Source organism: Larus michahellis, chromosome 5 (assembly GCF_964199755.1).
Source record: "Larus michahellis chromosome 5, bLarMic1.1, whole genome shotgun sequence".
Lineage (NCBI taxonomy): Eukaryota > Metazoa > Chordata > Aves > Charadriiformes > Laridae > Larus > Larus michahellis.
The window spans coordinates 38,638,151-38,651,865 of record NC_133900.1 but is presented as its reverse complement, the minus strand read 5'-3'; the positions used below and the strand labels follow the sequence as shown (position 1 = coordinate 38,651,865).

Below are 13,715 nucleotides of genomic sequence, written 5' to 3'. Positions count from 1 at the left end.
TTTAAAGATGACATAGTACAATACAGGGTCAGCTTTCCTCTATAATAACAATTTTCTTGTAGATTTGTTACTAATGCATGTGCCCTCTCTCTCCTGGATAATGCACATTTTCGAATCATCATCTAATTTTTCTATGCCTTTTAGCACGTGGTCTCTTCAGCTACCAAGGTCGTGGGGAAGTTTTAATGATTTCAGTTCAGTTTTTCTTATACGTGCATTTTAAGCGTAATAAAAAAATGATAGATTGCATTCTTGCCATTAAGCTTAACACCAACTTCTGGTACAGATGGTAGTCCATCAAGATTAAAAACACCATGGGAAGAAAATACATCCAGACAGTCGGCAGGTATCCCTTCAGCCTCTAGACAGAGTGCTTAAAACCAGCCTTCCTCTATCTCTGACACTATTTCATGCACAGTAATAACCTCTGGCAAGTTTTCTTGTGTGTTCGCACTGGATTGTGTGTTGAAAACAATGCAGTTCCTCTGAAAACTGTTCTATGTTTTATTTTTAAAATAAGTTTTATTGAAACTCTATGTGTGGTGGCATTAGAGTCTGGCATACGACAGTGTTAATCTCCCTGCTTAGTTCTGCCAATGCATTGATCTGCAGTACGACTCCTATTTTTATCCCCACTGTTTGAAGTGCAGTCAGTCATGACCACATTTCCATTAAAGACTACGCGCTGAACCATTTTAATCTGTGACTAATAAAAAATCATAACATTTTCATTAAATCCACATACAGTCTCGGCATTATCATCGGTGCTGGCAGAGTAGTGATTTTCTGTTTCTTGAGCGATGCATCTGCCATTGTCAGCGATCTACACTGGTTAGACAGCCAACTTTTTCCTTCACTCACAAGCAATACGTAGTCAGTATTAGTGTCCCAGATTTGTTTGATCTATGTGTAAATCTATTATTCAAATGGCAGAGAGAGAACACCACAATAAAATGGAAAACCAGAAGAATAAGCAATAGGTCCAAGAAATAGGAACTAGTAACTCCTTGATGTGGATGAGCTCTGGGGGGAGACACCTCCATTCTCTTAGCTCAAGGGGTGGAGATCTATACAGTAGATGTAAAAGTTTTTGCACTGCTATTTCCTTTGTAGAGGGTAAAAAAAATGCACAATCTTTTTTGTAAACTTTGGAAAAAAACCTTACCAGAATGAAAATATTATAATTAGATTACTCATGCAGACTTCACTCCTGCCTGCTCCAGGAATATAAAGCTTAAATTAATTACCTGATTACATATTTATGTATTTATTACAGGGCTGCTTTGTCATTCTGTGGGAAAGGTGAGTGATGCTCTGTGAGGAAGCGGGGTTCACTGGTGAAGGAGGCTGCTGTCTGCAAATACACCCCCCACCAATTTGTGACAAAAAGCGGAAGCTGGGCAGAGACCAAGGTGTGGAGCTTCAGCTGGTGGGGATGGGACCTGGCTGTAGCTCTGAAGAGTGCGTGCTCCTCTGCCACGTTGTCCCAGCGGGAGGTTTAGAGACTCAGGTAAGCTCAAACACCTGTTTTTAACACACAGGAAGAGAAAAATCAGGGAAATGGGGTTACGGGAAAGGGCAAAGAGACATCCAGCATAAGATGATGGAAAGTAAGAGGCAGTATTAAAACTGAATAGCAGACGGGAAAAGGCTAGGGGGCAATTGGAAGGCTTTTAGTGCAGTTAGATCGCCTCTGGCCAGGGCTGGTGTGGGGTCCGGGCAGAGCCGCTGCTGTCTGTCTGCAGTCTGCCCGGGAGACACATTAACGTGGCAGAGATCAGCACTCCAAGGGGAGGAAACGCCAGACCTAAGTTATACAAGTAACCTTAATTTTGCCCTTGTGTATGCATTTTATGATAGCACCACTATCAAATACCGCTTTTTTTTTTTTTCCAGAGGGCCTAAGCTTTTCTCGGTGCACAGGCTGGATGCTGCGAGCAGCCATCCCACGCACTTAATGAGCGGCAATTAAGTATTTTATTTTTTCCTTGTGTTTGACGAACAGCGTCCTATCTTCTGCATCGCATGCTAAAGGAACCCCGGCAGAGCTCTCGCGTAACGGCCACAAGCCTGTAATAAATGCGAGCGGCTCCTGCCATTACCATTTTTTTTCTATCTGTAGGAGAACAGGGCCTGTATAACCATTATCCCGAATACCACGTCTGCTGGGAGGCGCTGGGGAGAAGACCGGGCCCTGCTGGGGACAGGTACACCCTGCCCTCGGCAACCACGGGCGCAGCAATGGCCGCCGGGTGACCCACACCTTCCGCGCCCCTTTCTTAAACCACCAAGGGCTTTAACGGACGCGAAGCGGCACAAGCCCGGACGGCCGTCGGGAGGCGGCGGCGCGGCCCGTTGCCATGGCAGCGCCAACGCCCGCCCCTCCCCGCCGGCGGGGCGGGGGCACGCGCACGTGCGCGCGGGCAAGGGCCTCGCGCCCCTCCCTGCGCCCCTGCACGTCACGGTCCCCAGGGCCGAGCGGCCCCGCCCCGTCCCGCGAGGCCGGGGACAAGGGGGCGGGGCCCCGCCGGCTGCGGCTGCGCGCGGGGCCAGCGCGAGTGGGGGCCCCGCCCCCCTGTCCCGGGCTGAACCATGCTGCCGCCGCCGCGCTACCTGTGGGGGCTCCACCTTGCCCTCCGCTTGCGTCATCGCCCCGCGCCGGCACGGGGAAGGGGGGGCGGGGCCTGTTGCTGGGGTTACGGCTGTCATCCGCGCGCGCCGCCGCCGCGCTCGCTCGCTCTCTCGCGCCCGCCCGCCTGCCCGCCCTCCCCGCCCCCCCTCCCCTCCCGGCGCCGCAGGAAACGAGCGGATCCCGGGGCGCCGCTCCCGCCGCCTCCCCCACCTCACCCCGGCCCGGCCCCGCCGCTCCCACATGCCGGAGAGCGGAGCAGCCGCGGCGCCGAGCCCCGCCGCCCGGCTGCCCCGCGCCGCCCGGCTGGGGCCCTAGCGGTTCCCCCTCCCCGCCGCTGGAGCCGGGGCCCGGGGCGCCCGCAGTGCATGAGAGGGAGTGCGGGGCGGGGGCCGCGGCCCGAGCTACTCGCCTCCTCCCGGCCGGCGGCGGCGAGGGGGGCAGCGAGGGGTGGCGGCTCCATGTGAGAGGAGGCGGCGGCGCACCTGAGCCGCCGGGACAGACACAGCCGGCGGGGGAGCGGGCCCGCCGCCCGGCCCCGAGGAACCACCTGCCCGCAGCCCGCCCCGGGGGGGGCTGGACCCGCCTGCCCCCTTGAAGCCGCCCGGCCCCCGGCGGCAGCCCCGGGGCAGGGGGCGGCGGGCCCCCTCCCGCCGGCGGAGGGGGGCTCCGCCTCGCCGCCGGCATCGCCCTGCCGGCGGGAAGGCGTGCACGCCGCGAGCGGAGGGAGAGCCCAGCGGAGCCCGTCCCGGAAAGTGAGTGTGAGCGGGAGGAGCCGCCGGGTGGAGGGAAGGGGGGCCGGTACCCCGGCGGGGGGGGGGCACCGGGGGAGGGGGGCCGGGGCCGCCGGTGTAGCACGCTGGGGCGGGGGGCGCGGCGCCGCCGCCGCCGTTTCCCATGCGGCTCACGTTGTCGGCCGCGCACGGTCTGCTGCCCCCGCCCGCCGCAGGCTGAGGAGACCGGGGCGGGGGGGGACGACGAGGGGAGCTCCCCTGCCACCGCGGCCCCCGGGAAGGGCTGAGGTCTCCGCCGCCAACTTGTGCCGCCCCCTTTGTACCCGCCGCGGCGCGGGCCGGCAGCGCCGGCCCCTGCGAACAAAGGCGGCGGGCGGTTGGAGGGGCCCGGGGACCCCCCTACGTCTTCCCCGCCCGCCCGAGCCCAGCGGAACCGCCGCGGCGGAAAGTTGTGCAAGGCTGGGAGCGGAGCGTACGGCCGCCCTGCTGCTGTAAGCCGTGGGGTTTCCAAACACACACACACCACCCCCCTTCCCTAGTGTTTTGGGGGTTTTTGAATTCTTTAAAGGGTTGAGTGGCTCCTCATAGACCCCGTGGCTGCCTCCTGCCTCCTCATTTACATAACACTTGGGTGGAAAATGCTGCTGTTATGGTCGCGGGAAAACGTTATTAAGGAGTTGCTTTTTCACGTAAAGCTTTTTTTTTTTTTTTTTTTTAAATGAAGTTTAAAAGCCAGAAGTAGTGTTGGCTCTTCCTGTTTATCGGAGAAGTGGCTTCTTCACGAAGCGCGAGCAAGTGCCCCATCCCTCGCTCCAGACCGTGCTCTGAGGCTGGGCAGCGATGGGTCTCGTTTGGGAATGGAACTCTTGTTTGTTTGCTTGCTTAGGGTTTGTTTTCCATTGCTTTTTAGAATTTCTGCAGGGCACGGAATTTCCTTCTGAGCAAAAGCTACAGCAAAACTTAGATTGTTTTGGATGTCTTAACTTGCTCTTAAGTGAAGAGAACACCACCACAGTAGTCAGTTGCGGACGGAACGTTTATATTGTCGGTGTTAAATTGTACTATTCAGGAGTTAAAATTTATGCAACACTTAGCTTCATATGAAGAGGATGTACTAAAAAGTGAAGAGAGCAGGTTGAATGTCGTTTATTTGATGAGACAGTATTCAGACATAGATCCAGAAATTGTAACTCAGTGCGAAAACTGTGAGTCAAGTCTCAGCGCTGCTTCCTCTCCACGTCTCTCTGGATGGAGTCTAGAAAGACTTTGAAGGAAAAAGTTGTAGGATTTGTCTGGTTCTTCATTAAAAGAAGAATAAACAGCTTGTGAATATCCTCTGGGTTAGTCGCTAGAGTCCTGCTCTTCTGTGTTTTCTTTACCAGATGGGATTGGAAGTAGAGAAAAATAAAATATCACAGAAATGTATAGCGACTGAAGGTCTAAAATACGTGCATATGAACACAAAGCCATATTCTAGAATTCCAGCAATGTGTGCTCGCTCTGTGCTTTAGTTTGTTTGTGCTACGCATTTGAGAGTAGGTACAGTCTGTTTCCCAACTGTGTACTTGTCTGTTCCACTGAGAAAGAGACAGCCTCTGAAAACTCAGGGGAAAACCTAGACATCAGTGGGAAGTTCAAAGGTAGATGGGGCACCTGACACTTTGCAGTTTCTTTTTGAGATGAAGTATGCTGACAGGTAAGAAGACTCTTTTTTTAGACCAAAATATCTCTGTATCGTAAGCTTCCTGTCATCCCTGCTGTTTCAAAAAGGGGGGTAAAAGAAGTTGAACTCTTCATTCAGTTCACTTTTTGCTTTTCTTGGCCCTGGAACTAGGAGGTCGGGAAAGGAAGTTGTGTTCTCTTCAGGCCATAGTGTTAAGGAGGTGGTCGATCCTATGCTGTATTCAATATCTAGAGGAGCTAAAAGGCACTATATCCTTTTTTCAATATGGTGATTACACTTGTTTTTATGTCACTTTCTGGTTCCAAACTTAAATCTGCGCTTTCCCACTCCATCATCATCTGGTTGTTAATGGCAGCCTGGTTCTGTCTCTTGATGGCACCTATGTCATCTTGTTGGTGTTCCAGGTTCAGAAATATCTCAAGAAGATACATCACTTTGTTTTTTAAATTATTTTTGTCAAGGTTTAAGTTTTTCCTCCTATTGCAGCTTAGATCTAATCAATGCAGGTCCTTTGGTCAATATGAATAATTTACTATTACAGCAGTGTCTGTTTGGAAACAAAAATGTTTATCTGAATTTCATTTGCGTTAACTGTTAGAGAAGCTTTTATAACAATCAGCTTTTTAGTTTAGGGAAAGAAATAATTTTTATCTTTAGACTCTTAGACTGACAAATTACCTTTACTTCTCCCCATTACGTACTCATGCGGTACTTTGGAAAAATTTTGTTAATTACTTCAATGGAATTTGTTGTCTCTGAATCAGTAGAAGAAAGGAATGGTGTGTGATGATTTAGGCCTGGCAATGTTGTTAAACAGAAAGGAATGCTATTCTTCTGTCTCTTTAAAGTAAACTAAGTTAGTTAGATATCTTTTGGTCAGCATGTTTTAAATTCAGGCTGTATTTAACAAACATGTTTAATCTTCTGGATCTTTTTCTGAAGAACACATGCTTGTTAACTCACTATATGCACATTACATTTGAAATAAAAGATAAAGATCCTATCTGCAGAGCTACTTCAGCCTTCTCTTATCTGGGCTATGTACGTCAGGTAATTCTTGAAAGTGATGATGAGGATTACATGTAATAGCTCTTGAAAATGCTCTTCCATGACAGAAAGCATTGTGATTTAGTGAACTTGTGGAAACTGATGGATGGTTCTGTACTGAAATGCTCTGTGTATTCACAGGATAGGCAAAATATGTTTACCAGGATCGCTTCTACGGACATAAGGATAGTCTCTTGCCACAGCAAAGGCTGCAAAGACTTCACATATATTTCTGATGAAGACCTAGAACTATGTAAGTGTAGAAGTTAACTTATTGTTAACAAACTTCTTGGTCTCGCTTTGTGGTGTTATGGTCGCTGGTTAGTACACAGGCTGTTCTAGCTTAAATTAAAGGTCAGTTTAGCCTGGTATCTTAGTCACCAGTGGTCACCAGTGGATGTCTGTGAAAGACTGTAGGCAGCACTATGTGCTTACAAGTCCCTGTCCCAGAACACCCTTCCTGTCACTATCAGTGTGTGCTTTAGGGCTGTGTTGTTTCTGTGCATTGGTAACCCTTAGTGGCTTCCTCTTGGGTGAATGTGTTTGGTGGCTTTGAAGGAAGAGTGGGCAATTCACTGCTAAGTGACTTGTTTTGAATATATGAGTTGGCACCGGATACCTTCTAAGTCCTGTGTGAGGAGAGAGAAAGAATACTTGATCCCTGTCCACTCCTCACCTGTCACAGTTTCGTGTTCAATAGAAAATGAAATATGGTTCTACAGCTTTTACTTCATGTAGGTTATGGGTGAAATAATGAAGCAATCATTTTTTAGCTCCGTTCTCTGATCAGCTGGAATCAGTAAATGAACATAGCGGCTTGATTAGGCACTTACTTAAAGTACATGTTTGCTTTGCTCCTTTGAGAACTTTGCATATGCAAGACATTTTTTGGCTGTAATGAATGCTAGAGGCATTGCATCTCACTTATGAGGGAAAATTTCTTGGGCAGGGGAAGGGAATGGAAGGAATTCTTTTGTTGCGATGTTGTGAATCCTGTCTAGTTCTTTCCACCGGCAATTCCGATCAGCCACTCCAGTTGTTCATCCTGTATCAATCTATACATTGGAGTTAAGCATTTTCTAATAGATCCTTGCCCTTTTTTTGTCAGTAATGTGGATATGATTTATGTCTGTAAGTACTTCTACTTGCAGACCATATATCTGAAGTTTATGCTTAAAGAAGTCTAATAACTGTTTGTGGGGTTTCTTGGTTTTTTTGTTTTGTTGTCTGTCCGTCATCTGTGTCCCGCCCACCCCCCCCCCCCTTTACTTTGAAATAGTGGATTTCTTTTCAGAGCTTCATCAAAATAATTTAAATTTGGAAACATAATGTGTGTATGGTATATTATGATTTAGTTTGCAAGGTCAAGTACTTCAAAAGTAAGGATTGTCAGAATAAAAATGAACTGCTGCATTCAATCTTGTTCGTGCTCACCGTGACAAAATCTACATTGTCAGCTCTTCAAGACTGTTCATCTTTGTAAAACAGTTAGGTCTTTATTATTCATTAGCTCTTTAATATTTTGTTTTTTCAATATTCTCTGAAACAACTGCACTTATTTTTACAAGGGCAAAACAATGTATTTTTTTCTGTAATGTTGTGTCTTAACATACATGCAAACGTCTTTTCCCATGTGCTGGGGCAGTCGAATATGTTACCATTAGCTAAAGAATACAGCACCCACAGCTTGGCTGGTAAGAGGGGGTGCGTGAAATAGGCTTTATTGTACAAAACTAGCTTCCTTAGCTCAAATAAGCTTTGCCTGCATCTTGAGCTGAGATAGTTGGCTTTGTGCTGGAGGATGAGGAGTGTTGGTGCATGCTGTCTTGCCAGTACAATTCTGATGTGATGGTTTTAACGCGTGCACGCTCGTAAGTAGCTACAAGGGCAAGACTTGGTCTCAAACAGCTCTTTTTCCCTCTCCTAAATTCCTCCAACATGGTTAGTGGTGGCCATTGCAGTATGAACTAGTAAAACTTGTCTACTTTTGTGACCAGCCACATATAAGGCCTTAAAATGGAGAAGCGTGTGATGTTTTAATTGTATGTGCTGTTTTCGGTTTTGGCTGCAATTCAGAGTTGTACTAATATGATACATTTTGCAATGCTATTTACCTTGGATTGTATTTAAAAAAAAAAAAAGGCAGTTTCCCTTTGATAGTCTCACAGAAGGTTGAGAGTGCTGTTCAGATGTTGTAACCCTGTATTTGGGGTTATGATTTTGTTACGATACCGATTAACGTCTGGATGTGCCCTATATGTCATATGGACATGGGGTCATGTGTTACCTGAAATTGGGTGATCTGTGTTTCTGACTGGTCGCAGAAGACCGCTTCCTAGCAGATACAGTATTAGGGAAACCTGCAGAAGGTAGTGGATGGCCAAGCTGGCTTAGGTGAATTTAGTTTGTCTTGTGACCTGAAATTGTGAGGTTGCTTGTAGCGGAGGGACAGCTCTGAGGTAGTTAAGGTTAAGTAATGCTTCCTGTTTAAAGACTATTTTAAGTTGTCAAAAATGTGAATGTTTTGGAGTGCTTTCTTTCTTGAAAACCTTTCAGTAATATGAATGGTGTGAGCTGCCTGTTGCTTCTCTGAAGAAGCTACGAGCTCTTCATTGTGGGCAGGCTGAGGTGAAGTGTACTAAGAAGGCAGGGCACACTGCTGAACCAACACTTCCTAAGCACAAGATCTGTCTCCTTACCAAGGCAGGAGAGCTGCCCACAGGTGGAGCTGAGAGGTGTGGATGTGCTGTGGTGAGACCTGGCCTCGAGGACCTGGAGCTGTGGGGAAGGGCACATTGGGGGAGGAGGAGTTGCAATAGTTTCCTCTTAACTCTTCATAAACCTCAATCAATGAGTCTTGCCACTGCAGTATCCTGAGTCATAATCATTGATTCATTGTTTCCCTTCCCTAGTCCCCCTCTTTACGCACGTTCTCTCTTTGGAAATCAGAAACCTGAAGCGATTCTGGCGTAATCCTTATTCATGTTCCTATGTTCCCTTCTCCAGTTCCTCAGCCTTTTGGTCTGATGTCAAAGCTTGTCGTTCTCCCTCTTCAGCACTTTTTCCTTTAGAAATGTTGCTCTGGGTGGCTAGGAAGGTGGGAGGAGACCTTGACGTGGCACAGGTTACCAGAGACTTCCCCTGTGCATTCCCTTGCTGGGATTATCAAAGATTTTAAGGGTAGTGGTGGAGAGCTGGCTGAAAGCAGAGTGTTGGGAGGTCTTTTTGATGGAATGAAGTACTCACAAACGCGGTCATGCAGAGTTAGGGTTACTCAGCTGTGGTTTTGTGTTGCTGTAGGTTGTGGCAATTGCTTTGAACTTCTGAAGGACAGGAACTGCAAACCCAGGGTGCGTGTTGTTGACAGTATCTACTAAACTCTGCCCACTTTGACTGGCATAATGTCCTTACTGCACACACTGGCACTGTGTTCTCGCAGATGCTGGTGAATACTTTTTGAGCATGCGTTTTTCAGGGTAAAGTATACCATGTTTTCCTTAAGGTGAAACATTATGTTTAGATCTGCTGTAGCATGCAGGATATGCACATAGGGAGTTTGCCATATTACAAACTGCACATGAAAGGATATTGTTCTCTTTGTGTAAAATCTGTGATGTGCTTTATGGGATAGAATGTGTGTCTTTATATATCTGCAGGAATGAAAATAGTCACAGTGTTTTCAGAAGCAAACAGGCTACTTCAGGACAAGCTACTTGTCTCACCAAATGACTGACAAGCCCAAAACACCACAAGGCAAAGCCAATGGGGAAGAAAAGGTTTCAAGCCTTTTCCCAACTTCCCTTTTTTCGGAGGGTAAGATGCTCAGCGTGTTCCCTGGCGAGTGCAAGCCTTTCAGCATTGTGGCATAGTTCATGCTTGAGAAGTCCCTCACTAGCTATTGCAGTAGCTGCAAAATGTAGCATTTCTTCGCTAGATGCAACAATAGTGGGTAGGTGCTTTTGTTGACTTCTCCATTGCCCAATAATGCTGGGTTTTAAAAGAATATTTTCTTCAGTGTTCAAGGCCATAACCACTTAATAATGATAACCAAAACTACAACTTTGGATTCAGGCCTTTTTGAAGAAATGTTACTCATCTTTTGTGGCAAGCGTCATCCCACGTAGCTTGGCATGGTTTTGGATCTGTTGAAGACAGGGCGTCTACACCTTTGCTTTACCAAATGCAGCTGGTAAACTTTACCAAATAAAGTTAGTAAACTTTACCAAACTTCATTAAGTAGTGTTACTTGTGGCCCTGAGCTCGGGTCAGGTGGGCAGAAAACCTGCAGTTTGCTAGAAGTGCTGACTTCTCTTGCTGTTTATATCTTGTCTTTTTGTTTTAATTCATGCGATGATGCTCAAGGCAAGAGATCTTCCAGCACAATAGAAAAGGGCCCCGAAACTGCGATCCTGGAGATACCCTGGTCTAAGTTACTTGTAAGATTTGTTTCTGAGTTCTGCTGTGGCAGTTTTGTCTGTTGTTGCCAGAGCTGATGAATATGTCTTCTGATCTGTGGCATTTCTGTGAGTGGGTGGATCACTACAATGACAGGTAACTCTTTTTTTCTTTTCTGCCGAGTACAATAGTGACAGTTTTTATGGATCTTAAGGGCATCTTCAGCATCCTTTAAATCATGCTAAGGTAAAGCTGCTGTGGTTTTTTGGGGGTGGGTTGTTGGGGTTTTTTTTGGCTAGGAAAGTTTTGACACTGTTTCTTTCTCCACTTACCTAGATAGCAGGCCCTGTTGAATATTCCAGCAAGATGGAATTTGAAATAATCAGTTTGTTTGGGGCACTGTGTTTGGGAATTGCTTTTCTCCTAACTTGCTACTTGATGCAAGAGTCCTGGGGGAGGAAGGCAATGATTCAACCTGCTGTGCTTCCCCCCACCCTGGACTGCCCACCTAGTGCATGTTTAAACTTCTCTGTGTGGCCAAGATGGGGGCAGGCACGCACCCTTGTGACAAGCCTCTGGTGGAAGGGGGCAGCTGTACCCCTCCACTTTCATGTCATGTTAGTTGCATTGTCTGTGGTAGCTGGTGGATTCCGAGTGTGCTGTCTCTGGTCCGGTTAAGAGCTAGACTTAGTCGCTGCTTGGCTCCCAGCTTACTGGACTTTGTCTTGCCCTGGACTTGCTCTGCGCTACCAGCTGTGCGGCACGCCATCTTCAACAACCGCTGTGTGTTCATGAAACATGGCAAGAGTAGCATGCAGCCATCTGGTAGCCCATTGGTAACACAGTAGTAATGCTAACTGTTCAGACATTATGTGTCTTCAGGGAAGTGATAATATGCGTGAAGTAGGTCCTACTAAGAATAACTTATGTGGGCTTTCATCTCAGGTGGGCTCTAAATAGACTTTCCATTTTTCAAACCTGTAATATAGACGTGTGCTTCTGTTAACAACCCTGATTATCTCCATAATGGCACTTTCTTAGCTTTTCTAAACATTTAACTTAATTTTGAAAGTTTTACATACCAGAGAATGCACTAAAACTGGGGTGGTTCATAAACATGGCTTGCTGTAGCAAAACAACTTTGGCATTCACGGTTACACTTGATTTGTTTCCAGGATGTACTGTTTCTTCATTTCAGGTTTTGTGTTGTATTCCCAGCTTTATAGCTTATTGCCATGGTAAATCTTGCAAATTGTTTTGTTGTTATTTGTCCTTTGAATTCTGTTATGCTTGACTGTTTTGAAATCAAGTAATTCCTGATATGCAACAGAAAAGAAGTGGGCTGATACTGAAATAACCGAGGGTCAAACTTCAGCTTGGCCGTTCCTGATGTTTGGCTGTGCCTGGTGGGAGCTCTAGATAACACTCAGTATGACTCAGGAGCCCAGGCCGGATTTTTTGTTTCAAGGGTAGGGGTGGGTGGTGTCCCATGTCGGGGGGTGGATATGTGATGTGGCTGTCTAGTTAGGGGAGCTACATGCTGCGGTTGCTGGCTGCCGATGTAGGAGGTATGTACAGTCATCCCGCTCAGCTTGCGTGTTGTTTATACGGGCTGTGGGAACCTTTTGAAAGGGTGCTGGGAATGACTGGAAAAACAAAAGCTTGTTTGGTGGCACAAAAGAAATGTTAACGTTTTGGTCCTTCTCATTCCTATTGTTTGTTTACACTGCAGCGTGGTGGGAACAAAATTGATTGTGTAGGTTAGGCACAACCTAGCAAAGATCAAAAAAAAAGAAACTTAAAATTGAAACAATTTAGCCTTCCTTCATGAAATTTTTTCGAACTTTGCAAAGATTGAGCATTCCTGAGACGTTATATTCACTTGTCCTTTATGGAGTTATCATTTTATATTGCATTTGACCTGCTTAATTACTGCTGAAAGGGATGGTTCCAAACAGCTTCTCCCATCCCCAACCTCTTCCTGTGCTAGGTATTGGTTTAATCTGACTTTTTGGTAATTACTTTTACGTTGTTGGTTTTCCACCATTTTAGTTCCCTGAATTTAAGGGAGAAGGGAAGTAAAAATCAAATTGAGTTGGCTCAGTGTGACATGGGATGTGCATTAGAGCTGGCGCAAGGGATGCATAGCTGGTAGTGAATCCTTTGGGCACTGGATAGCCATTAGATCAGCTTAACTGTACCCTGAAACCTTGTGTTTGTGGTTTGATGATCTGAAGTCGGTGTGGAGTATGTGCTGCAGCCAAAAAGGCTGGTCTTGCTCCCTCCCACCCCTTTTTGGCTTTTGTCGTAGTACTGTCCACTTCTCCAAATCCAGCTGGTTGTGAACCAACATGAGTGCTAGTGCGGCCTGACTTGGCCTCTTTTAACAGCAAGACAAATTTAAGTAATCTAAAAGTTATTATAATCTGTATATTAAACTATATGCATGACAAAAACCACTTTCAGCTACTACTGCCAACTCAACCTACAAAACTGAGCATGCACTTGATCTTCAAAGGTTTTTCCCTGGAGTTCTCTTCATATCACAGTCATAGCTGTGCCAATCTGGACAAACTAATCCTTTTATTTGGTAGAGCTACATTTAACGCAGTGATCAAAGCTACAGTGTGCAGAAATATTAGTATTCAAATCTGTAAAACACAAGGAAAACAAATTGTTCAATGAGCAGCAGAGCTAGCAAAGCCTGGTTTCCCATGGATTTGTATCCTCTGTCTGCTGCTGTATCCCACCACTGCAGTAACGGAGTCCTCATTACTGTCCTGTTATCTTCTGTGACCTCCGTTATACGTTCAGACCCTGTAGCCTGACTACTATGCTACTCCCTGTATAACCTACCAAGCTTTTTTTAGTTTGCTAGCTGGGCTAAAGGCAGCATGTGCTGTGACTATTGCAGAGCGGTGTGTGTGCTTGCTGGCTGCTGCCAAAGAGGGGAAAAAACCAAACATATTCAATAATTCTACTGATTGCGGAGCTGAGAGTTTAACTTTTGTGCTGTTTTCTCTGCCTATTAGTTGCCATCTTCAGAAAAGAATTACAATTTCATTGTAAGACATGTGTCTTTTTGTCTTTCTTTTCAGAATCACTTTTTGGAAAGGTGTGTAGTACCACTGAAAAGTTTCATGTATAAAACTTCTAGTAGTTCACTGTTCTTAAAGATCAGTCTTAATTGTTGTTACAGCTTATTATGCTATTTAATAAAACATGT

The 13,715-nt window shown here is 46.4% G+C and overlaps 1 protein-coding gene across 3 annotated transcripts in view; it reads left to right on the top strand.

Moving 5' to 3' along the window:
- The first annotated feature begins 2,716 nt into the window (after positions 1 to 2,716).
- Positions 2,717 to 13,715, top strand: part of FBXW7 (F-box and WD repeat domain containing 7) — a 182,702-nt gene continuing 171,703 nt past the window's right edge. For 2 of the 3 annotated variants that reach the window (XM_074589659.1, XM_074589660.1), the window contains exon 1: positions 2,717 to 3,384. The gene's annotated coding sequence lies outside the window, so the exon portion shown is untranslated. The remainder of the gene's footprint in view (positions 3,385 to 13,715) is intronic. The other variant, XM_074589655.1, reaches the window with a different exon arrangement.